The 26,468-nt window shown below is 41.8% G+C and overlaps 1 protein-coding gene across 1 annotated transcript in view; it reads left to right on the forward strand.

Moving 5' to 3' along the window:
• The first annotated feature begins 1,910 nt into the window (after positions 1–1,910).
• The window catches only part of FAM107B (family with sequence similarity 107 member B), an 88,604-nt gene continuing 64,046 nt past the window's right edge, over positions 1,911–26,468 (forward strand). Inside the window, exon 1 of the mRNA XM_072147313.1 lies at positions 1,911–1,972. The gene's annotated coding sequence lies outside the window, so the exon portion shown is untranslated. The remainder of the gene's footprint in view (positions 1,973–26,468) is intronic.

A 26,468-nucleotide genomic window follows, 5' to 3' on the forward strand; every position in this document is an offset into this window, starting at 1 on the left:
ATGCAAGAGTAGCAGTATACCCAGTATGTCCCTAATATTAGAAATATTTCTATCCCTTTAGTATTTTGAATTGCAGTTTTGGAAGCCAAAAGAATGAGTGGCATCAAAAAAGTACAATAAGAAAACCTGGCCTCTATGCTTCCCTTCCTACCCCAACATAATTGGGGTTTGAAAATTGCTCCCACAAGATCTGCAAATGTGATAGCAATATAAGACTACAAACAGATGTATGTCTGATTTTCATGGCCCGCAAACCACTGTCCTACTGCAAACATGGCCAGGAGTAGGGCATACCGTATATACCCGAGTATAAGCTGACCCAAGTGTAAGCCGAGACTCCTAATTTTACCATAAAATACTGGGAAAACCTATTGACTCGAGTATAAGCCGAGGGTGGGAAATGCATTGGTCACAGACCCCCCAGTATATAGCCAGCCAGCCCCCAGTAGTATACAGCCTGCCCAGCTTGCCCCCAGTAGTATACAGACAGCCCAGCTTGCCCCCAGTAGTATACAGCCAGCCCAGTCTGCCCCCAGTAGTATACGGCCTGCCCCCAGTAGTATACAGCATGCCCCCTGTAGTGTACAGCCTGCCCAGCTTGCCCCCTGTAGTATACAGCCAGACCAGCTTGCCCCCAGTAGTATACAGCCAGCCCAGCTTGCCCCCAGTAGTATACAGCCAGCCCAGCCTGCCCCCGGTAGTATACAGCCTGCCCCCCGGTAGTATACAGCCTGCCCCCAGTAGTATACAGCTTGCCCCAGTAGTATACAGCTTGCCCCCAGTAGTATACAGCCACCCCAGCTTGCCCCCAGTAGTATACAATTTGCCCCCAGTAGTATACAGCCTGCCCCCAGTAGTATACAGCCTGCCCCCAGTAGTATACAGCCTGCCCCCAGTAGTATACAGCTTGCCCCCAGTAGTATACTGCTTGCCCCCAGTAATATACAGCCACCCCAGCCTGCCCCCAGTAGTATACAGCTTGCCCCCAGTAGTATACAGCCTGCCCCCAGTAGTATACAGCCTGCCCCCAGTAGTATACAGCCTGCCCCCAGCAGTATACAGCATGCCCCCAGTAGTATACAGCCTGCCCAGCATTAAAAAAATAAATAAACTTATATACTCACCCTCCGGTGGCCCCGATGTGCAGCGCTGCTCCCCTGATGTCAGTGCGGCTCCTCTTCTGGCTTCCGCTCCCGTCTTCTTTCTTCTGCTGAGCGCCGCCATTGCTCTCCCCCGGCCGGCAGGGGCATAGTATGACGCGCCGCTGCTGACATCATACTAGGCAGGCGGCGCGGACATCGGGGGAGCAGCGCTGCACATCGGGGCCACCGAAGGGTGAGTATATAAGTTTATTATTTTTTAAGTATTTTTTACTCTGCATTGACTCGTGTATAAGCCGAGGGAACGTTTTTCAGCACATTTTTTGTGCTGAAAAACTCGGCTTATACACGAGTATATATGGTACTCCCTAAATTGTGGCCCAGGCAGTCAGCTCATGGGACTATCAAACAATGGCCAAGTGTAAGCCCATAATAAGATATGGAGACATGTGCTAGCCGTTGAAACAATGCAAAAAGCATGTTATTGTGCATGTAGCCTAACATCTAAATTCACAAATGAATTGCTCAGGTTCCATTACACATTCTGTTATTAATAGCGGAAAATCTTTTAGTAACAAAAAGTAACTAAAGTTCTATGGGGAACGATTGGTGAATGGAAGACCTTCTGTTTTTAGTTTACGTTATAAACTCCTTACATGAGAGTATAACAGAAATCCCAGGCACACGATTAAAGATTTGTTTTTTCCATTTCTAAACAAGTAGTTGTAAATAAATCACAAACATGCTATTTTTTTTTTACATCAGATATAATTAGTATAATTTTCCCTTCTATCTTCCCTTCTAGCATGGCCAAAGAGAGGAGTCTATCAGTAAACTGGATGGACCAGTTTCTGGTGGAGACGCCTTATCAGGTAAGACATTGTTAAGGCTTCTTATCTGCCATTTCCGCTCTGCTATTCGCTGAATGTGGGATTGGCTCTGTTACTGTCAAGTTAAAAGACTTGTATATCTTTATTTGACTAGAAGAGACATGTGTATGACAGATGACATATAACAGGTTTGAACAAGGCAATTACCTCACAAACCTAGTAGTTTACAAGTGATAGAATTTACTGTTCTTTGAACTATAGTAGAATTCAGTATGATAAACTTTTAATGAAAAATGGATGATGACCCTCCACTTCTTATAAAGACTGCTGAGTTTGCCCATATACTAACTCAAATATCTCATGATTCTGGAGTAAAATTTTCTGCATTAGCTCACAAGCTTACAAATCACAAGGTTATTGGCACATTATCAATATAAAGAAAAAAGATTGGTACTCATTAGAGATGAGCGAACATGCTCGTCCGAGCTTGATGCTCGTTCGAGCATTAGCGTACTCGAAACTGCTCGTTGCTCGGACGAATACTTCGCCCGCTCGAGAAAATGGCAGCTCCCGCCGTTTTGCTTTTTGGCGGCCAGAAACAGAGCCAATCACAAGCCAGGAGACTCTGCACTCCACCCAGCATGACGTGGTACCCTTACACGTCGATAGCAGTGGTTGACTGGCCAGATCAGGTGACCCTGGGATAGACTAGCCGCTGCCCGCGCTGCTCGGATCATTCTGTGTCTGGATGCCGCTAGGGAGAGAGCTGCTGCTGGTCAGGGAAAGCGTTAGGGTGTTCTATTAGCTTACTGTTAGGCAGGAGTGATTCTCCAAGAACCCAACAGCCCTTCTTAGGGCTACAATAACGTTCTACTTTTTTTTTTTTTTTTTTGCATCTAGTACCATTTTGTGAGGAATTAGCAGGGGGACTTGCTACCGTTGTGTTTAGCTCTTAGTGGCACACATATCCACCTCAAACACCAAAGTGGGAAAATTTAGTAGGGGTTGGATTTCAATTAGGCACAGTCTGCCATTTTTCCTTTTTTATTTTACGTTTATTTTGTTTAATAACTCAGTGTCATCTCATCTGGCATAGTAGTGTGCTTTCATACTTGGCTAGAAAATAGCCATAGGAGAATCCAAACGGCTTACGCCTACAGTAGCGTTATATATTTGATTTCTGGTTGATCTGCTGGTGGCTGTACTTGCTGCAGTGCATCTACTAGCCAATTGTCAGCAATTTGTAGTGAGACTTGCGACCGCTGTGTTTTGCGTTTAGTGACGCACATATCCATTGCAAAGACCGAAGTGGGAAAATTTAGTAGGGGTTGGATTTCAATTAGGCACAGTCTGCCATTTGTCCTTTTTTATTTTACGTTTATTTTGTTTAATAACTCAGCGTCATCTCATCTGGCATAGTAGTGTGCTTTCATACTTGGCTAGAAAATAGCCATAGGAGAATCCAAACGGCTTACGCCTACAGTAGCGTTATATATTTGATTTCTGGTTGATCTGCTGGTGGCTGTACTTGCTGCAGTGCATCTACTAGCCAATTGTGAGCAATTTGTAGTGAGACTTGCGACCGCTGTGTTTTGCGCTTAGTGACGCACATATCCATTGCAAAGACCGAAGTGGGAAAATTTAGTAGGGGTTGGATTTCAATTAGGCACAGTCTGCCATTTGTCCTTTTTTATTTTACGTTTATTTTGTTTAATAACTCAGCGTCATCTCATCTGGCATAGTAGTGTGCTTTCATACTTGGCTAGAAAATAGCCATAGGAGAATCCAAACGGCTTACGCCTACAGTAGCGTTATATATTTGATTTCTGGTTGATCTGCTGGTGGCTGTACTTGCTGCAGTGCATCTACTAGCCAATTGTGAGCAATTTGTAGTGAGACTTGCCACCGCTGTGTTTTGCGCTTAGTGACGCACATATCCATTGCAAAGACCGAAGTGGGAAAATTTAGTAGGGGTTGGATTTCAATTAGGCACAGTCTGCCATTTGTCCTTTTTTATTTTACGTTTATTTTGTTTAATAACTCAGCGTCATCTCATCTGGCATAGTAGTGTGCTTTCATACTTGGCTAGAAAATAGCCATAGGAGAATCCAAACGGCTTACGCCTACAGTAGCGTTATATATTTGATTTCTGGTTGATCTGCTGGTGGCTGTACTTGCTGCAGTGCATCTACTAGCCAATTGTCAGCAATTTGTAGTGAGACTTGCGACCGCTGTGTTTTGCGCTTAGTGACGCACATATCCATTGCAAAGACCGAAGTGGGAAAATTTAGTAGGGGTTGGATTTCAATTAGGCACAGTCTGCCATTTGTCCTTTTTTATTTTACGTTTATTTTGTTTAATAACTCGGTGTCATCTCATCTGGCATAGTAGTGTGCTTTCATACTTGGCTAGAAAATAGCCATAGCAATAGGATAGCATTGTTTGGTTTTAAAAACTCAAAAACACAAAAAAAAAAAAAACACAAAAAAAAGTTAAAAAAAAATTAAAGCTATAACTCTCATTTTAAAAATGTTTAACCCGAGGGCTAGGGGTAGAGGACGAGGGCGGGGACGTGGGCGTCCAACTACTGCAGGGGTCAGAGGCCGTGGTCCTGGCCGGGGTGAGACACCACCTGCTTATGAGGGAGCAGGGGAACGCCGCAGAGCTACACTCCCTAGGTTCATGTCTGAAGTTACTGGGTCTCGTGGTAGAGCACTGTTGAGGCCAGAACAGTGCGAACAGGTGATGTCGTGGATTGCTGACAATGCTTCGAGCAATTTGTCCACCAGTCAGTCTTCCACGCAGTCCACCCATGTCACCGAAATCGCCACTCCTCCAGCTCCTGCACCTCAGCCTCCTCCCCCCCAGTCTGCCCCCTCCCAGGAAAATTTGGCATTTGAACCGGCATACTCTGAGGAACTGTTTTCTGGACCCTTCCCACAGTCACAAACCACTTGTCCGGTTGCTGCTGAGCAATTTTCCGATGCCCAGGTTTTCCACCAGTCACAGTCTGTGGGTGATGATGACCTTCTTGACGTAGTGGAAGTGTGTAAAGAGGTGTCCGACGATGAGGAGACACGGTTGTCAGACAGTGGGGAAGTTGTTGTCAGGGCAGGAAGTCCGAGGGGGGAGCAGACTGAGGGATCGGAGGATGATGAGGTGACAGACCCAAGCTGGGTTGAGAGGCCGGGTGAACACAGTGCTTCTGAGACGGAGGAGAGTCCTCGACCAAAACAGGTTGGAAGAGGCAGTGGTGGGGCCAGACGGAGAGGCAGGGCCAGAGCTGGTGCATCAGCGCCAAATGTGTCAACTAGTGAAGCTCCCGTGGCGAGGGCTCTTGCGGCGAGGGCTAGATCTTCAGAAGTCTGGAGGTTCTTTAAGGAAACACCGGATGACCGACGGACTGTGGTGTGCAACATTTGCCAAACCAGGCTCAGCAGGGGTTCCACCACTACTAGCTTAACTACCACCAGTATGCGCAGGCATATGAATGCTAAACACCCCACTCAGTGGCAACAAGCCCGTTCACCTCCGGCCGTGCACACCACTGCTCCTTCCCCTGTGTCAGCTGATAGTCAGCCCCCTGCCCAGGACCCTGCCACAAAAACCCCATCGTCGCCTCCACGATCCTCCACAGCATCCACCAGCGTTCAGCTCTCCATACCCCAGACGCTGGAGCGGAAACGCAAATATAGTGCAACCCACCCGCACGCCCAAGCCCTTAATGTGCACATCTCCAGATTGCTTAGCCTGGAGATGCTGCCCTATAGGCTAGTAGAGACCGAGGCCTTTCGCAACCTCATGGCGGCGGCCGCCCCTCGGTATTCGGTCCCCAGCCGCCACTACTTTTCCCGATATGCCGTCCCAGCCCTGCACCAGCACGTGTCAGACAACATCACCCGTGCCCTGACCAACGCCGTTTCTGACAAGGTCCACCTGACCACGGACACGTGGACGAGTGCTGCCGGGCAGGGCCACTATATATCGCTGACGGCACATTGGGTTAACTTGGTGGAGGCTGGGACCGAGTCTGACCCTGGGGCTGGTCATATACTGCCGACGCCGAGGATTGCGGGGCCTACCTCGGTCCAGGTGTTTCAGGCCTACTATGCCTCCTCCTCCTCCCACCCCTCCTCCACCTCCTCCTCCGAACTACCATCCGTGGGCACGGCGCCATCAGTCGGTAGCTCTAGGCACAGCAGCAGTGCCGTTGCTAAGCGACAGCAGGCGGTGCTCAAACTGCTGAGCCTAGGCGATAAAAGGCACACCGCCCAAGTGCTATTACAGGGCATCACGGCGCAGACTGATCTGTGGCTGGCACCGCTGAACCTGAAGCCAGGCATGGTTGTGTGTGACAACGGCCGTAACCTGGTGGCGGCTCTGCAACTCGGCAGACTGACACATGTGCCATGCCTGGCCCATGTGTTAAATCTGATAGTTCAGCGTTTCCTCAAGACATACCCCAATCTGTCAGATTTGCTCACGAAGGTGCGCCGCATCTGTGCGCATTTCAGGAAGTCCAGCACAGATGCTGCCACTCTCAGGGCAGCGCAGCGCCGCCTCCAACTGCCCGCTCACCGACTGTTGTGCGACGTGCCCACGAGGTGGAATTCAACACTGACCATGTTATCCAGAGTTTACCAGCAGCGCCGAGCCATTGTAGACTGCCAGATGTCAACTTCCACCAGAACTGGTAGTCAGGTCAGTCAGCTTCCTCAAGTCTACAATGAGGAGTGGACGTGGATGTCTGATATCTGTCAGGTGCTGAGTAACTTTGAGGAGTCAACACAGATGGTCAGTGGCGATGCCGCCATCATCAGCCTCACCATCCCGCTGCTTGGCCTGTTGAAAAACTCTCTGATCAGCATGAAGTCGGAAGCTTTGCGCTCGTCACAAGAGACGGGGGAAGAAGATTCCCTTGTTGATAGCCAAAGCACCCTTAGGTCTGTTTCTCAGCGCATATCGGAGGAGGTGGAGGTGGAGGAGGATGAGGAGGAAGAGGAGGAGAATGTTGGCGAGACACAAGAGGGGACCATTGTTGAGTCCTTTACTGTTCAGCGTGTATGGGCAGAAGAAGAGGAGTTGGAGGAGTTGGAGGAGGAGGAAATGGACAGTCAGGCCAGTGAGGGGAGTGAATTCTTACGCGTTGGTACTCTGGCGCATATGGCAGATTTCATGCTAGGCTGCCTATCCCGTGACCCTCGCGTTCAAAGAATTTATTCCAGCACCGATTACTGGGTGTTCACTCTCCTGGACCCACGGTACAAGCAAAATCTTTCCACTCTCATCCCTGCAGAGGAAAGGAGTGTGAGAATGCATGAATACCAGCAGGCCCTGGTGCACAAGCTGAAACAGTATTTCCCTTCTGACAGCGCTAGCGGCAGAGTGCGTAGTTCTGCGGGACAAGTAGCGAGGGAGAGTAGGCGAGCAGGCAGCTTGTCCAGCACTGGCAAGGGTACGCTTTACAAGGCTTTTGCCAGCTTTATGTCACCCCAGCAAGACACTGTCACCTGTCCCCAGTCTCGGCAGAGTAGGGCTGATCTTTACAGAAAGATGGTGAGGGAGTACGTAGCTGACCATACCATCGTCCTAAATGATCACACAGCTCCCTACAACTACTGGGTTTCAAAGCTGGACATGTGGCACGAACTGGCGCTGTACGCCTTGGAGGTTCTTGCCTGCCCTGCCGCTAGCGTCTTGTCCGAGCGGGTTTTCAGTGCAGCTGGTGGCATCATCACCGATAAGCGTACACGCCTGTCGACTGACAGCGCTGACAGGCTGACGCTTATTAAGATGAATAAAGCCTGGATTTCTCATAATTTCCAATCTCCACCAGGTGAAGGAAGCTCAACCTGAATAATTGATCCACTCCTCCTCCTCCTCATTTTCCTCCTTCTCCTCCTCTTTGTACAGTAAAGCAGAGGAAACTGGCTATTTTTTGACAGGGCCCACTGGCTCTTGCTATAGTACTTTATGCATTTAATTTTTCTGGAGGGCCACCGACCCGGTCCTCTGTTTTAAACAATTTTTGGGAGTGCCACATACAGGCACTCAATCTATTCAATTTTTCTGGAGGGCCACCGACCCGTTCCTCTGTTTTAAACAATTTTTGGGAGTTCCACATACAGGCACTCAATCTATTCTATTTTTCTGGAGGGCCACCTACCTGCTCCTCTGGTTTGAAAACTTTTTGGGACTGCCACATACAGGCACTCAATCGATTCCATTTTTCTGGAGGGCCACCTACCTGCTCCTCTGGTTTGAAAACTTTTTGGGACTGCCACATACAGGCACTCAATCTATTCTATTTTTCTGGAGGGCCACCTACCTGCTCCTCTGGTTTGAAAACTTTTTGGGACTGCCACATACAGGCACTCAATCTATTCAATTTTTCTGGAGGGCCACCTACCTGCTCCTCTGGTTTGAAAACTTTTTGGGACTGCCACATACAGGCACTCAATCTATTCAATTTTTCTGGAGGGCCACCTACCTGCTCCTCTGGTTTGAAAACTTTTTGGGACTGCCACATACAGGCACTCAATCTATTCAATTTTTCTGGAGGGCCACCTACCTGCTCCTCTGGTTTGAAAACTTTTTGGGACTGCCACATACAGGCACTCAATCTATTCAATTTTTCTGGAGGGCCACCTACCTGCTCCTCTGGTTTGAAAACTTTTTGGGACTGCCACATACAGGCACTCAATCTATTCAATTTTTCTGGAGGGCCACCTACCTGCTCCTCTGGTTTGAAAACTTTTTGGGACTGCCACATACAGGCACTCAATCTATTCTATTTTTCTGGAGGGCCACCTACCTGCTCCTCTGGTTTGAAAAATTTTTGGGACTGCCACATACAGGCACTATCCAAATTAAATTGTCTCCATAGCAGCCTCCACACGTTGTCTCCATTGCTACCTCCAAAAGTCGTCCATATAGCTGCCTCCATACATCGTCCCTTTATCAAACGAGGTGTGTCAGGCAGAAATTTGGGTTGTTTTCATGGATTCCACATCAAAGTTGTTAACTTTGTCGCCACCCAGCTGTGTTATCCACAAAATATACTAATAAACTTTTATCATTTACCAATATTATTGCAGCGCTTCTTGCGCATCTGTTTACATTCCCCTCACCCGCCATATCCTAAACTTATAAGAACGCTACTACACTTGATCTTATACAAAAGGTTCTTAGAAGTGCTGTTTGGGGAGTAGCCTAGAGACAGGGGCTTGGATTGGCGAAAGCTCGCCTGGCAGCGGAGCGCCAACTCCATGCCAAGATCCAACTAACATAGTTTTAACTGCAGAACCTTTAATCTACTACTAGTTCACTGCCTCCATACATGGTCGACTTATCAAACGAGCTGTGTCAGGCAGAATTTTGGGTTGTTTTCATGGCTTCCATGTTAACTTTGTCGCCACCCTGCTGTGTAATCCACAAAATATACTGGCAAACTTTTATCATGTACCGATATTATTTGAGCGCTTCTTGCTCACCTCCTTTGGTTCCTCTCTGCCACCCATTGGTTTGAAGCCTGAGTCCATTTAGGGTATGTCGCCATGCCACTCTCTAGCCTGCTGCCGCTGCCTCTGCATGCCATCCCCTATAGTGTCAGGGTCAATTATTGCATGTTTTAGATGCTATCTAGCTTCATTCTGTCACTCTGTCATGGCCATGCTGTTGCCCATAATTTTGGCATAATGGTGCGATTTCCGTGGTGTTTCCATCCTTTTCTGAGGTTCCCAGGTGTTTGGCCAAGCTTCCCTGTGCAGAGCCTTGGTCCCCTTGAAAAATGCTCGAGTCTCCCATTGACTTCAATGGGGTTCGTTATTCGAGACGAGCACTCGAGCATCGGGAAAAGTTCGTCTCGAATAACGAGTACCCGAGCATTTTAGTGCTCGCTCATCTCTAGTACTCATATATCAATATTGTTGTGTTCATTATAATTAATGAATTCATTCAATTTAGTATAAAATATTGTGAAGGTAATATATCATATTGTAATAGGGTATTGTGACAATTCAGCAGCTCATTTATGTGACGGCAGTGTGTAAACGCAGCCTTGAAAACATTTTAAGGAGTGAGAATTTATAAACAGAATCAATATTTACTTACTATGTTAGTTTTTACATAATTTCTCATGTTTTAGGAACTTTAATTTTATAAAATGATGTCAATGGCGTGGATCCTCAGTGTGAGTCTTTTATTGTTGCTATCTAGTAACAATAATGTGAGATCACACAACAGACCAATACATTTTAAGCTTTTTATATTTTATATAATAATATATTTAATATATAATATATTTTATATTATGTGTCATAAAGTATATATCCAATTAGTAGAGAACCAATGGTTTGGAAAGTTGAAATCAAACTTGTGGTTGGCCAGACTATCTAAAATGTATGAGCAGTTACAGGGGAGATCTGGTAAACATGCATGAGCTGTCAGCACACAGGGGAAACTGCTATAATATGATTGTAGAAATTTTCATGAACTGTCATTTTGATTTACAAAAATTGATAGACCACAGTATGATACGAATGTATGTTTATACCACTATTCTTAAAAGCATATAGTAAAAAAAAAATATCTCTGTAATGCTGAACTCCAAAGTATCATCTCTTTTCCACTACCGGATGAATTTGATGGACTATAAGTAGACTTATAAGCAACTGGAAAGCAGCTGATTTGTGGCGATAGGTCCATCCTATGTGTAAGATGACAATTCATTTACTTGGTACCTCTAATGGGATCTCATTTATAGACTGTGTGTTGCTTCAGGTCTTATTAGGAGAAGAATGTTTTGTTTCATCTAATAAGAAATACATAGTACAATTGTTTCAAATGTTTTATTCAATACAGACTTGTGAAATAATGTGATTAGATACAGATTTTGGTTTACTGGATTAGAGGTATTATAGTAGTTTGCCTCCAATGACATTTATTTTATCTATGGGGCAGTGGCGTAACTAGGAGAGACTGGGCCCCCTAGCAGGCTACTGCATGGGGCCCCCCTTCCCACTTAGTATACTCACATATAAATACACTCATGTGCATATACACACACATACAGTGTATACAGACACCATATACACATCACAGATGTTATATACAGATTATGCTGGACAATGTTCAGTACAATATGGATATAATGGTGCACGTCCTCCATTCTTTATTGTGTCAGGTCACATGACAGGGCCCCCTGACACTGCGGGCCCCATAGCGGCTGCTATGACTGCTACCGCTGTAGTTATGCCCCTGCTATGGGGAGTTCCAGCTAGTATACATGCTTAATTTGCTTCTATGTGTCTGCAGTAGAAAGAAGCATTGGCTGAGCAAGGACTTCAATGCTCCATCCACACTGGGTATCTGGAGAGACCAATCTACAGCTTATTTCCCTTTGCCATTCATTACACTTGCACTCCCAGGCTAAGCTGAAAATGCATTGGCCCACATCTATCAAAAATAGTGCAATCTGCCTGTAGAGTGTTCTTCATGAATCTGGCGTCCCCTGCACTGCTCTGGAGGTGCGCACCCTTTTTTTTAGTTCACTTTGTTCATGCTGTACAATTGTGATGAACTTTGTACAGAATTGTGGCACACAGTCAGAATAAGCACTAACACCCCACTTTTGGGGCACAAAACTGGCACAGACACTTTATAAATACATGTACAAGTAGTTGGCACGTTCTTTCTAGTGCAAAGTCAGACAAAAAAACTGGTGCAAACACTTTAATAAATGTGGGCTATGGTGTCTAGGGAAATTGGCAGACGAACATCACCCCTGGGTGAATTTTTGTTCGTGGGTTCTGTTTAGTAACACCCATCTCACCTTTTAGATAGGAGGAAAGGTATTTTATGTTTTTCCTCAAAGGACATATTATTTTCATTTGTTCCCATAAAGGTGTGTTCTCAATATTTATAATTAGACTTAGAATTAGTATCGCACCAGCTGGTGTTTGTAAAATGACTTCAGTGCACTCCCTGCTGTACTCTGGCATCTGTTTCTGTTTACCTTCTGTTTACAAAGAATCTGAAAATTTGGGTAAAACTGCACCACATGAAATACCAGTGAGTAGTGGGCTATTACCTAATTTTAAACAGTAATGCTGGTGGTAATCATTCAGCCATGTCACACTTTCCTCCACTGACCCTTTCTGACCTCAGGCCTGATAACATGATAACAAAGTGTATATGATCTCTCCTAATCTTCTGTTCTGTGTACTGCTGAGCATATTAATGCATTATTTGGCAGTGTGGCTAACAGCTAGGATGATGCAGTTTGCTTGTTCATATCCCATGGTGTTAGTGCTAAAAATGTTATTGAATACAAATAATTAATAAAACTTCCCATAAGCCCCAACAACATATAAAGATACATCTAATGTGAAAAAACTAAAAATCATAAAACAAACTTTGTATATATAGTATCACTGTGTCTGTAGAATAACAGTTAAAAACCCACCAAAAATGATGATTTTTACCTGCAATAAAAAGTGATCAAAAAACATATCTACTTCAGAATGATACTGGTGCAAAGTACTACATATCCCACAAAAAAACAAGGCATCAACCAGCTCTGTAGCCAAAAACAAATAAGAGTGTTAAAATGTGTATTAAAAACCTATAGCCTACAAAACCTTATAGCCTACAAAAGGGCGTCAATGTTCTGCAGGACAAAACTGGCAGCTGCAGGGCGCTCCGTCCCTTCTGCGGCTCGCTGTGCGCCCATACAAGAAACCTCCTCATGTGGCATGCTTCCTTACTCGGGAGAAATTGCATAACAAATTTTAAGGTGGGTTTTCTCTTTTTATGTGTAAATTTTAGGGCTAAATTAATGTATTTACTGACAAAATTCTAAATATTACCTTATTGTTTTAATTATTATGCAGCGTTCAAAGGGTTATAAATGTTCCCAAAAGCAGTTTTTAGTAGTTTGAGGGATGTAATTTTGAAAATAGGGGAGGGGGGGGGGTTCATAGGGGGAATATAATAATTTATATTTCAAACTCATTTTTAAAAAAAATTATACCAAAAATTTTGAAATTTTGGAAAAAAAATTAAAATCTCTGTTCAATTTGTAAGTTGTCTTCTGTCAGATATAAATAAAAAAGACTTTTAAAAAATGATGAAAACATAAAATTGAGCTATGGGAAATGTTAGTAAGTAACTCATTTCATTGGTATTGGTATTACTTCTGTGAAGAAAAACAGAATCTGGAACACTAAGTAATGAGTTACTGAGCTTAAAACCCCCCCACAATTTTAGACTATTAACAGCAGCACAAACAGTTATTCCTGAGGAAAAAAAACCTTTTCGTTTGAACACTTCTAACAGGAAAAGAATGACACTTCCCCAGATGAAAAACAGGAAGATTGTTTACACAAAGTCCACGGAAATTGATAACGTCCTACACTTTCTGGTGTTTATTTTGCAGTTGGGAATGGAAACCTTGAAGTTCATACACAAATGAAGAAAAAACTGTGTGTACAATCTTTAGTGATGATGATATGAGCATTATTTATGCAGGGGCAGATTTGCCATTTCTGGGGTCTCAAGCATAGGACAAGGGGACATTAATACACAGCTGCGTTATGAATAGCAGAGAAAGGAGTCTGCTGCCTACAGGAGCACTGATGAGCTGAGTAGAAAACAAGGAGCAAAGAGCCCACCAGGCCAGCAGGCTACAGACCTCAAAACCAGATAAAAGTAAAAAAAATATCCTTCAGTATTCAATTCAATATCACAAAGTGACATTATGGAAGGAGGAGATTGGCACCAGTATGTTGCTGCTGTTTAACCCCTTAACGCTGAAGCCACTTTTCACCTTCCTGACACGGCCCATTTTTTAAAATCTGACATGTGTCTATTTAAGTGGTTATAACTTTGGAACGCTTTAACATATCCAGTTGATTTTGAGATTGTTTTTTCGTGACACATTGTACTTCATGCTGGTTGAGAAATTTAATCAATATATTTAGTATTTATTTATGAAATAAATGGAAATTTGGCAAAAATTTTGAGAAAAACAATGTTTTCCAAATTCAAAATGTTCTGCTTTTTGGAAAGTTGGTCATATCACTAAAATAACTTGATAACTAACATTTTCCATATGTCTGCTTTAACTTGGCATCATTTTTCAAACATCTTTTCCTTTATTTAGGATGTTAGGAGGCTTATAACTTTAGGTGCAATTTTTCAGATTTTCACGAAAATCATCAAAACCTACTTTTGGAGGGTCAATTTAGTTAGAAGTGACTTTATAAGGCCTACTTGACAGAAAACCCCCACAAATTACACCATTTTAGAAACTACACCCCTCAAAATATTCAAAACAACCTTTGGGAATTTTGTTAACCCTTTGAGCGTTTCATGAGGGTGAAAGATAAATGAAAGTGAAATTAGAGAAATGTAATTTTATCTCACTATAGATTCATTGAACACTAAAATTTGCACCTTCACAATGGGTTAAAAAGGAAAATGCATTTTACAATGTTGAGGGCAATTCCTCTTGAGCATGCCAATACCCATTTTGTCACTGTACCCTGCTGTACGGGCACAGGGGGGCACTTGGAATGGAAAGAGCGTTGTTTCGTTTTTGCAGGGCAAATATGGCTGAAAAAGTTTTCATGTGTCAGGATGCATTTGGAGAGCCATAATGGTACCAAAACAGAGGAAAGCCCCAACATGAGACACCATTTTGGAAAGTACACCCCTTGGAGAGTTTAGCAACGTGTAATTTGTGTATTTTCCCCAACAGGTGTTTGATTCAATTAGGCCCCAAAAGTGAAAAAAGGTGAAAATTTTCTCAAAAAAGTTACTTTTACCCCAAATTTTTGTAAGCCACAAGGGATAAAAGATGAAACAACCCCCATAAATGTGTAGAACTATTTCTCCTAAGCACAGAACTGCACCACTTTTGCATATAAAGTGTTGTATGGGTACACAGTAGGGCTCAGAAGGGAAAGAGGGGCTTTGGCCTTTTAGAAGCCAGATTTGATAATCATCCTTTACATGTGTCAGGATGCATTTGGAGAGCCCTAGTGGTACCAAAACAGAGGGGAACCCCAACAAGTGTCACCATTTTGGAAAGTGCACCCTTTGGAGAATTCAGCAAGGTGTGATATGTGTATTTTCCCCTACAGGTGTTTGCTTCAATTAGGTCCCTAAAAGGAAAAAGGTGAACATTTTCCCAAAAAAGTCACTTTTACGGCTAATTTTTGTATCCCATAAGGCATTAAAGATGAAACAACCCCAAAAAATGTGTACTAGCATTTCTCCCGAGTATAAAATTGCCCCACACATGCAAATGAAATGTTGTATGGGTACGCAGTGAAGCTCAGAAGGGAAAGAGGGGCGTTGGCCTTTAAGAAGCCAAATTTGACAGACATCCTTTACATATGTCAGGATGCATTTAGAGAGCCGTAGTGGTACCAAAACAGAGCGGAACCCCAACAAGTATCACCATTTTGGAAAGCACACCCCTTAGAGAATTTAGCAAGGTATAATATGTGTATTTGTCCGTAAAGGTGTTTGATTTAATTAGGACTTAAATAGATAAAAGGTGAACATTTTCCTATAAAGGTCATTTTACTCCTAATTTTTTATAGCCACAAGGGATAAAAATATGTAATAACCCCTCAAAATGTGTAAACCTATTTCTCTCGAGTGTAGAAGTACCCCACATGTGTATATAAAATGTTGTATGGGCGCACAGTAAAAGGAAAGGGGAATGTTTGCCTTTTAGAAGCCAAATTTGACAGAGATGTTTGACATGCATTTGGAGAACCCTAGTGGTATAAAACAGAGAAGAATCCGAAAAGTGACCCTAATCTTTGAATGCACACCCCTTAGAGAATTTTGCAATGTGTAATATATGTATTTGCCCCTACAGGTGAATGATCCAATTAGGCCCTAATCATTAAAAAGGTGAAAATTTTCCTATAAATGTCACTTTACCCCTAATTTATGTAAGCCACAAGGGATAATATATTAAATAACCCCAAAAAAGGTGTAAAACTATTTCTCCCGAGTGTAGAAGTACCCAACATGTGCATATAAAATGCTTTATGGGGGTACAGTAGAGGAAAAGAGGGATGTTTGTCTTTTAGAGGCCAAATTTGCAAGAAATCCTTCACATGTGTCAGGATACATTTGGAGAGCCGTAGTGGTACCAAAACAGAGGAAAACCCGAAAAGTGACCCTAATTGTTGAATGTTCACCCCTTGGGGAATTTAGCAAGGTGTAATATGTGGTGTAGTGTAATACACGTGGTGAAATTAGCATTTTGAACATATAGGTGGTTTCCAAATATGATGTGCAATGGAGTCCAAGATGGAAATTGCAATTATTTCTGGAAAGTTCAGTGCCCGCTATGTGGCGCCCCTTATGAAATAATGGAGGGGTATAGGGAGCAACGGGACATAACAGTTGTTACAATTATTCATTTTACTGAAATTAATTCACAATAGGTTGGGCGTGAATTATGAATGTGTTGCGTATAAGGAGGTAGAATATATCAAGGGACCAACTAAACTTTTGTCACTCTGGAGTTGTCGCAGGTCTCTTAGTAGTATATAGTGTCCATCCTAACTCCTCTTTTGGAACAGACTCTTTATTGAGTCCTACCTTTAGAAGCAGCAGAATTCACCGGGAAAATGCTGTCCTGGCAAAACACAGGAACATCTAAACCAGAGGTACTGGGGCCCCGTCCTTCTTGTCCCAATATTAGTTTCCTAATATGTTCCTCTTGAAAACGGAGAAATGATACGGCAGGACCTGCACATTGGAACAGCTTGTAAGAGTTGTACAGCATCATCTGTACAATGTGCACAGCCAGCGCTTTTCTTCGTTTTAGTAGGGAAATTATCGCCAAGTGTTGCTCTTATTCACCCTAGCGATGCCCATTGTGACGAATATTGCTGCTTTTGGCTGGACCAAATCGACCAGCCAATAGCGGCAAACATGGACAGAGGGGGGCAACAAAACCCCTCTGGACCGCAAGGCAAAATTGGTGGCTGTCAGGAACAGCCGCCACCCTGCCCCGATCACCGTGTCTACAGACATGGTGACCGGTATTACTGACGTCATAAGTAAATTCGCTGCTATTGGCTCGTCTGAATTGATGAGCCAATAGCAGCGATAATAAACTGGGGGTGTGTGGGGGGAACGTAACCCTTCTGGTCCATGGGGCAGGATGGATGGCTGTGAGGAACAGCCGCCGTCTTACCCCGATCAGTGAACAGCCGCCGTCTTACCCTGACCGGTGTTGGAAAGTCACTACTCGCCGCACCGTTCTATAACAACGCTCGTTGGGAATAGGCTATACAATCTTTATTTATTTTTTAAGCAATTTAGACAAATAAGGGCTTATTTTTTGCGAGACGAGATGCACTGTAAAAAAAACTTAATTTTAGTGGGTTTTTAGCTTATTGAAGCAATTTTATTAACTTTTTACGTGTGGAGGAAAATAAAATCTTCAATTCTTGTTTTGGATTTTTAGCATTTTTTTTGGGGGGGTGTTCACTGTAGCATAACAATAATATATTATCTTTATTCTACGGATCACTACGATTACGGTGATACCTCATTTATATAGTTTTATTTTTATTTGTCCAATTTTATTGAAGGAAAACTAGAATAGAAAAAATTGCATTTGTTTTAGTATTGCCATTTTTATAGCGGCATAATTATAGTATTTTTTGGTTTACGGAGCTGTTTGTAAGCTTATTTTTTGCGTGACAAGTTGCTCTTTTTATTGGTATCATTTTGGTGCTTGTAACTTTTTCGGATCACTTTTTAGAACATTTTTTGTAAAGCAATTTGATAAAAAGTTTTAATTTTTGGCAAGTTTTTGGGTTTTTTTTTTTACCACGTTCACCGAGCGGGTCCAATTATGATTAGGATTTATTGTACAGATTGTTACGGACGCGGCGATACCAAATAAGTGGGGGTTTTTCGTGATTTAGTGTTTTTTATACTTTATTACTTGTGTAAAGGGAAATGTGGTGTTTGGGGGGACTTTCACTTTCTTTTATTATTTATTTTTATTGTAAAAAAGCTTTATTTATTTATTTTTACTTTTTTTACAGTAATTGACATCTAAGCTTGAACAAGTGATCTTCTGATCACTTGTTCAAGCTTTTTTTACAGGTTACACAGTGCAATACAGATGTATTGCACTGTGTAATGTAAGACACTGAGCATGCTGCGCATGCCCAGTGTCTTACAGCCGGGTCCTGCCAGAAGGCAGGACCCGGCTTCCGGATCAAGATCTCGCAGCCCCGGGCACCGGCAGTCCCGGGGCTGCGATCGGAGGAGCGGACCCCCCCGGTAAGCGCCGCGGGGGGGTCCGATTCAGTTTTTAGTACCTTTAAATGCCTCTAACACGCCGCGGTCAGCGCGACCGCGGCGTGTTAGGGGTTAACACCCGCGATCGGAGAAATCTCCGATCGCGGGTGTTAGAGGCGGGTGTCAGCTATAATATATAGCCGACACCCGCAGCTTCTGGCGCCGGCTCCGTTCAGGAGCCGGCGCCAGAAGCTTGACGTAATAGTACTGCATTTTGCGGGAACGCACCTCCCGCGATGCAGTACTATTACGTCAAATGTCGGGAAGGGGTTAAATGTTGTGACAATTGTGACATTTAAAAGGTTAATACCCTTGTTCTTTGTCAAAACCAATTGCAGGTGTGAACATATGCTGTATAATTCACCAGACACATGTCTTCAAAGAAATAGACCATTTGAAAAAAAAAACACCTAGAAATAATTCACCTCCGCTCCTCTTGATGTTGATCCTGTCACTATCCTCCACTAGTTTTGACACACCAGGATCACCTAAAAAAGAAAGTTATAGGTAGCAGCCTGGAGCACTGGGACAAGATGTCAGGCACTCTGGGCTGCTAATTATGCATGCCTCCGCACCTCTCTCCCATGCTAGGAGAGGGAGGTGAAATCACATGAGGGGCGTGAATTAATGCATCATCTCCCTTTTCCATGCTCCCAGCATGGGAGAGGAAGGAACAGGGGCATGCAAAATTAGCAGCCCGGAGCGCCGGACATCTTGTCCTCACGCTCTGTGCTACTAATTATAAGTTTGTTTTCTAGGTGATCCTGGCTTGTCAAGATTAGTGGAGAACAGCATTGGGATCAACATCAAGAGGGGTGGAAGCGAGTATATCTAAGAATTTTTTGTATTTACAAATGGTTGATTTCCTTTAAATGGTTAGGAATTTGCCATGTAGATAGATCTCCTGCTGGAATAAACTGTTTAACATTTTCATTTATCAGCCTGTTGGAGACAAAATGGATAATATATAAATGTTGTTTTTAGGATGATAAATAAATGTGTATACCAAGAGTTTCCCCCAGTGTACTGTATATTATTTAATTAGAGCTCAAATGCAGTGAATACAGAATTAAGCTAGTAAGAAGAGAATTTACTTGACCTGTGTGACCTCTACCGCAGTGTGTTAGAATGTGTAGTTTTGATGAATATCCTATAATCTTTTAGGGCATCGACATAGGCTCATTTTTAAACCATAAATGTTGTAATATTCGGCAAAATAGACCTAATTCCAGTGTAATATTTCAGACAGGATGAAAGAAAAGCTTATATTGTAAAATCACAATGATGGAAAATTCTCTCTGTGAATGGCGCTGTAGGTTTGTGGGAAACAGTCTTGTGGTAATGTTCCTATGCAGCCTGGAGGATGCTGGATAATCTGACACAGCTGCGAACATGCAAATAGAAGCTCCGAGCTACATCAGGAAAAGAGGTCACCCTAGGTCTAATGCTGTTCAAAGCTCCGGTCAGGTTGAAAACATTGTTTCAAGCTCCATTTCCGTTACTATATGTACACTTCCTTTTCTATTAGGCGTTTGTACACATTAGAAACCCAAATCAATTTGCTATAAAGCATAACTCAAACAGTAGCTACCTGTTATAATATTGAATGTACCTAATTAAAATGTACAGTACATTGACATTTACAATAATATTAATAGCATTTATAACCACAGCAGATTATTTTAGGGAACTATTCTAGGCTTGTAAAAATCCCCAGGAAATCTATAGAAATTGATGTAGGTCATAGAAACTACACGCACCAATATCTCCACTTTGTAAGAATGTAGCATTATTGATGGTTTGCAAGGTATGTTCAGTGGAGAACATTATCGATTCAGTCTCATTTCCTTTTTTCTGTGCATGACCACATATAGTATACACGCTCACGTGTATATTTATTATAGATCAGAAAGTGGATTCTCTCACATCTATTCTGTAAACAAAGGATCACAATATAAGTTGGTACAACCACTTTAACCCAACTGGGCAAATGTATGCTTGGGGCAATCACCGGCATGGTAAATGGCACAACATTTAAAACACAAAAACCAAAACCAGAATTGCAGTTTATTGTCTATCTTCCAACAGTAAGGGTTCAAGAAAAGTTATTCAACAAGCTTATGTTATTCAAGCTTTATGTACCACATACATGATGCCAATTAAAAAATGCAACTGGTGCTCTAAAACACAATCCCTTATCTAATGTAAGTAGATAAGGGATTGTGGGGGGTAATGTAATGGGCTTAGGATGTAGTTTAACCAATCCTGATTTTGGCTACATAACTGATGCAAAAACTAATGAAACAAGATGTGAACATGTGAACTGGGCCTAAGCGCCCAGGAAATGGGGTGAGTGCTAGCCAATTTTCCAGCAACTAGCAGACGTTCTATTTTACTTCTATGAGCTTATGCATATGGCGGTGGATTATAAACTGCTGGTCAAAAGACGGAGCAAGTTCTATTCCTGGCCAAGTTTAACATTTAAAGTTACAATATTGAGATCAAACACTAGCGGAGGTCAGGGGTCACTTATCCCTATCTGAGGGATTGCTAGTGTGAAACAGCAAATAATCCTGAAGCAAACTGTCGAACAAATGGTAAATGTGGTTCCTTATTCACAACTTTATAGTTCAACTGTGTTTCAGCAGGAAAGTTTGGGCTTACTCCAGAATATATGTGAGGTATAACTCTTCTGAGAGGAATCTCGATTAGGGTAGTCAAATAACTGTGTAACTATAGACATAGCCAAAAAGTCATGCTGCATGTTTGCCTTCTTTCTTTGGTGCAGACCAGTCAGATTATGCTTTCCCTTGGTGATGTCATAGTAGCAGAGAAGGCTGAGAGACCAGTGATGGGACCATTGCCAAGACTCACCATCTGTTGCTATGATAGGACCTCAGGTCTGCCAGCAACTGCAGCATGTGGAAAGGATGCAAAGGAAGCAGGGAAAGGATGTTTTCACAATCTGCTGTCCATCCTTTTCAAAGGGGAAGGGAATGCAGACTCTCATATGAGAGTATCTATATTAATAGTAAATATACTATATGGTACATATATTATATATCAGATAGTATTTGGATTTTTCAGAAGAAAAATATAACAATACATGGTTTGATGAACAACAATGATGAATAAGAATTTATGTGCTAACTACATGACTGCAGGGCAGCTAATATCAAAAGTTTAGGAAATAAAAGGGATTCCTTAGGTCATTTATGTGTATCAGTCTTGATTTTATTGCTCCTTTAATGTCATATATAGTTCTCTTTTTACAAATCCAACTATTAGCCATAACATTAAAACCAGTCAAATCGTGAATAACATTGTTTGCTTTGTAAAAATGGCATCAGTCATCAAAGGGATTTATCAAGAGAACAGCCACTTCTTGATGTTGATTTGATGGGAGACGTTACAATGGAACAGTGTAAAAATGTGAGTGAAACAGATAAAATTGTGACAATCAGAACATCTCTTGTGAGCAGGTCTGGTGAGGTGTCTGTGTTACGCAGCGGGAGGTCAACAGACTGTATCAGGGGCGTAACTAGAAGACAGTGGGTACCATAGCAGATTTAAGAATTGGCCCCCTATTACCTCTTAAACACACATTAAAATACATATATTCAGGATATACACATACAGCATATACACACCATATACACACAAATGCATCATAAACATACATACAGTATACACACACCACACATACATACAGCACATATACACACACATACAGTACCATACACACCCATGGAGCACACATACAGCAATTAAACGCATGCATACAATATTATATACAGACATATATCATATACACACACATACATTATATACACACACATACAGCATAGACCTAATACAAGCCCAATATCCCAGATGCTGGACCCCCTTGCACTGTGGACCCCATAGTGGCTGCTATGGCTTCTACCAATGTAGTTATACCCCTGCACTGTATATCAGGGTTGGCTCTAGTACTATGTATAACATTTCATTACTTTATTCTACCTTGGTAAAAACATTCAGATAGGTAACTTCAAAAACATCAGAGCAAATTGTCCTTAGTTAAAGTGTTTTATACCTCTTGTGTTGCACCCTCATCCTCATAGACTGTAAGCTCTTGTGAGCAGGGCCCTCACTCCTATTGTTTCCTATGATGTAAATTATGTAAAATGTTAAAGAAGATTAATGATAACCATGGTTCATATTGAATAAATAGATCACTACACTAATTAGAATTTGGACATCTATATTGCTCACTATAATTGGGGAACATAAAAATATTCAGAAAGGGGCAAATTATGGACCAAATCAGGAGGCTGTGAGTGGGAACCAAAGTGTCTTTTGCAATACACTTGTTTAGGGGACCAAAGACACACAGATCTTCATATTAATATTAAAGATTTATTGCAACAATATAGTGTGCAGGACATGTCATTTACATATCCATATGGTGTATTAGTAGTTTTTGTCATGTGCCAACTAAATGTACAGCTGGGGGCCATAGTGAAATGCACTGCAGGTAGCATTAGTGATATTCACGTATATACTGTATATACACTATGAATTCTTATTGGAGTAGAAAATATTAAGCATTCTTTATTTTGTTGCTTAGCTGTTAATGGTGCCTATGTGCTAAACTAATTGAAAACCCGGAAGATTCAGTATTTCCTTCTCTCTCCCTTTCTCCTCTTTGTTCTTTTTTATTAATAACCCAAGAAATTGTAATGTACAATTCACCCAGTGCTGATGTATTTTCGGTGACCAGGTCTCACAACTGCTGCACATGAGATCTTGTATCAATTAGTCATCTGTTCTGGCAAGTGCTCTAAAGACAAGAGGGACTAGTCTTCCTATGCTGCACAGCTGTGACACATTGCTTGCCAGAACAAGCGTGGACACTGTCTGGGATAATTTACTTCATTCCAGGGATTTTTCCTTAGTGAATCCATGTTCCCCAAATAGCAAAATTACTGTGTAAAAATATTAATGGGGTATTTATCAAGATGTCCATTGAAAAGCATATGCAATGTGTTATATAATGGCATCTGAGGCCCGGGGCTTGGCATCTAAGAATGTCTAGTAGTGCTAGTAGAGCTTATTTTTGTTAGTGTTTTAAACCGCGGTATCGCGGTTTAAAACACTTTTTAAACTGTATAGCCGGCGCAGGGAGGTACGCGCTCGGCGCTTACCATGCGCGTGGCTCTCCTTCACTTCCTATGTAGCCGCGCGCACGGTCGCGCGCATGGTAAGCGCCGAGCGCGTACCTCCCTGCGCCGGCTATACAGTTTAAAAAGTGTTTTAAACCGCAATACCGCGGTTTAAAACACTAACAAAAATAAGCTCCGGCACCAGCTCAGCCTGAGCTGGTGCTCGGTGTTTTCCTCTGAAACCTGCCACTTCAAGTGGTTTCCTTTAACAACTAAGAAATAAGGCCTTATAATAGAAAACTTTAAATATATAACCAATAAACACTTTTGTGTGTCAGATAGTTACAGATTTACAGAAATACCAAAAGTGTTGATAATTAAAAATGATTTATCCCATGGAAAATTTTTTTTTGTTGAAACATAAGCATTGCCTACAGTTACCTGTTATTAACTCAACTGCAAGTGACATATGTAGATAGACAGAACAAAGAGCAGTAACTTTTTGGCAACCACATGGGACTAAAATTGATCACCCTCCTACTGTGACAGTAAGGTGTTTTGTTTAAAGGAGTTGCGCCAACTATTTAAGCTATCAACGGGATAAGGGGTAACAAGCTGATTGCGGGAGTCCGTCTCCCGGGACCTTCATTGTTTGGGAGAACAGAACCCCCTCAAAACAGACAATGCAGACAGGTTGAGCAATCGCCCTGTCGTGCCATTCAATTGTACGGGAGTGCCGGAAATTGCAGAGAGCAATGTTTGATTATCATTCATTGTCTGGGAGTGCTAGAGATAGACAAACTCTGTCCAACAATACCACATAAATGAATGCAGTGGCATGATGCATAATGTGACGCTGCACTCATTAGTGAGAATGTGACCTCCATTCTTCAGATTGCTGTGTGCCTGTTCTCAAGATCCATGTGCCCTTGTGGCACATAGTTATAATGGGAAGCCTATCTGTATTCATTCTAACCATTAAACTGCTGACAGGTTTCCCTGCAAATTATTCTCTGCCAATCATGCTATAATTATGAATTGACTTTATGGCTTGGGGAGGGGGGGGGGGGGTTTCTTGTCTGTCTGGGACACCAAATTTTCTTGACCTGCTATTGACAGTGAGGCCAACAGCTGCCACCCAGAGACCACAAAGTAGGTGACAGTCTGTCACAGTGATAATACAGTTTATTGTTTTTAAAAACATTCTCTCAATAATCTCATCAGAGGGGACAACCATATTTTGCTTTACCAGAAACTCTGATCTTGGGCATTTAACCACTAAGATTATCACAATTACTGTTTTAGTGTATACACCACCATGTATAAAATGAAATCAATAATACATATGTAGCAAAAATGGCACGAATAAAAATATCAGAAAAAATAAAGAACTAAATATTATTATTGTACAAAGGTAGTACCCATTTAGAAAAGAAAGGAAAATGGAAGTTAACCAATGAGATACCTTAAATGCTTTCTGAGATGATACTATTAAATGCTGACACTGATTTTAAAAAGTCAAGGCATTTGGTATGTGAAAGCACAAACCCAAAAACAAAGTTGGTCAATGAGAGCTATAACAGCCTGGTCATGAAGTAATAAAAGACAACCATCAACCCCTCCCTTATTAGCTTATATCATTATATATTTTCCAAGTTTCTGGAAGCCGAGCTCTAGGCTGTTGTTATATGGATCCCTTATACTAAAGGGTTTCAGTTTCTGTGCCAGCCAGTGCCATAGAATCTGTTCTGTGTAATCTAATTAGGAGATATTACAAATTCAGTTATGTTTAGAACATTGCATTCTTTAGTGCAGCATTAGGCTCAAGCAACATTTACAAGATGGTGTATAGGTTACATAGTGCATTTTCCATATTAAATGCAACAATATACAGTAAATACACTATGCTTTTCTTTCTTCCATGTTCATATTATCTGTCATAGTCACTTGCTATGAGTTTCTAGGCATTCTTGGCTAAATTTCATGCACCAGTCAAAAAACACAAGCTATGTGTTATACTGAAAGAGGAAGTGACACAATACAGAGTTGGTTTATGTTGCCATCTAATTACATAATCAAATTTGTAGATCATTTTTTAGACTGAAGGAAAGCTATCAGGTATGTATCTTTATGAATGTATGTCTATATAGTACAGTATGTTAAGCTACTCTTTTAGGGTACGTAATAACCAGGTTTAAACACTCTAGTAATGATTATAACACCTACATTACATATATTAAGATATATAGAGGGATGAAGAACAATTCATAAATAGATGATGTGAAATAATGGAAATTCAATGTTAGGAGGCAAAATAAAGTTTTAGTTTTACCATGGAAACTCACTAATGTTTCACTAATCATCTAGTACTCAAGCATGGGCAAGTTACAACTGGCGAATGATTCTCATTATATGGAAAAATAACCATTACAGATGTTAAAACCCTTATTTAGGATTTATGTAATAGAATATAACTATGTTTAAAAAAGGCTATTATTTTACTATTATTACATAACTACTTAATCCTAATTATATGTAGCTGAATACTGCTTATAGCAGTTTCCGTCACTAGCTGTACAGCGCTGCATCCATGTGCACCATATGATGACAAAGCTTTCTTAACCCCTTAAGGACGCAGGGTTTTTTCGCTCATTTCTCGCTCTCCACCTTAAAAAATCCATAACTTTTTCATTTTTACGTGTACAGACCTGTGTGAGGGCTTATTTTGTGCGTAACAAATTTTACATTCCCGTATTGTTATTTATTTTGACATGCCGTGTACTGCGAAGCTGAAAAAAAATTCCAAATGTGGAAAAATTGAAAAAAAACGTCACATTCTTGTGGGCTTAGTTTTTATGACTTTGACTGTGCACTCAAAATAACAGCTCAGCTTTATTCTTTGGTTCGGTGCGATCACGGTGATACCAAATTTATATAGGTTTTATTGTGTTTTAATACATTTTCAAAAATTAAACGAATGTGTACAAAAAAGAAAAAAAATCTGAAGCTAATAACTTTTTCATACTTTGGCGCACGGAAATGTG

The sequence above is a fragment of the Engystomops pustulosus genome, chromosome 4, assembly GCF_040894005.1.
Source record: "Engystomops pustulosus chromosome 4, aEngPut4.maternal, whole genome shotgun sequence".
Lineage (NCBI taxonomy): Eukaryota > Metazoa > Chordata > Amphibia > Anura > Leptodactylidae > Engystomops > Engystomops pustulosus.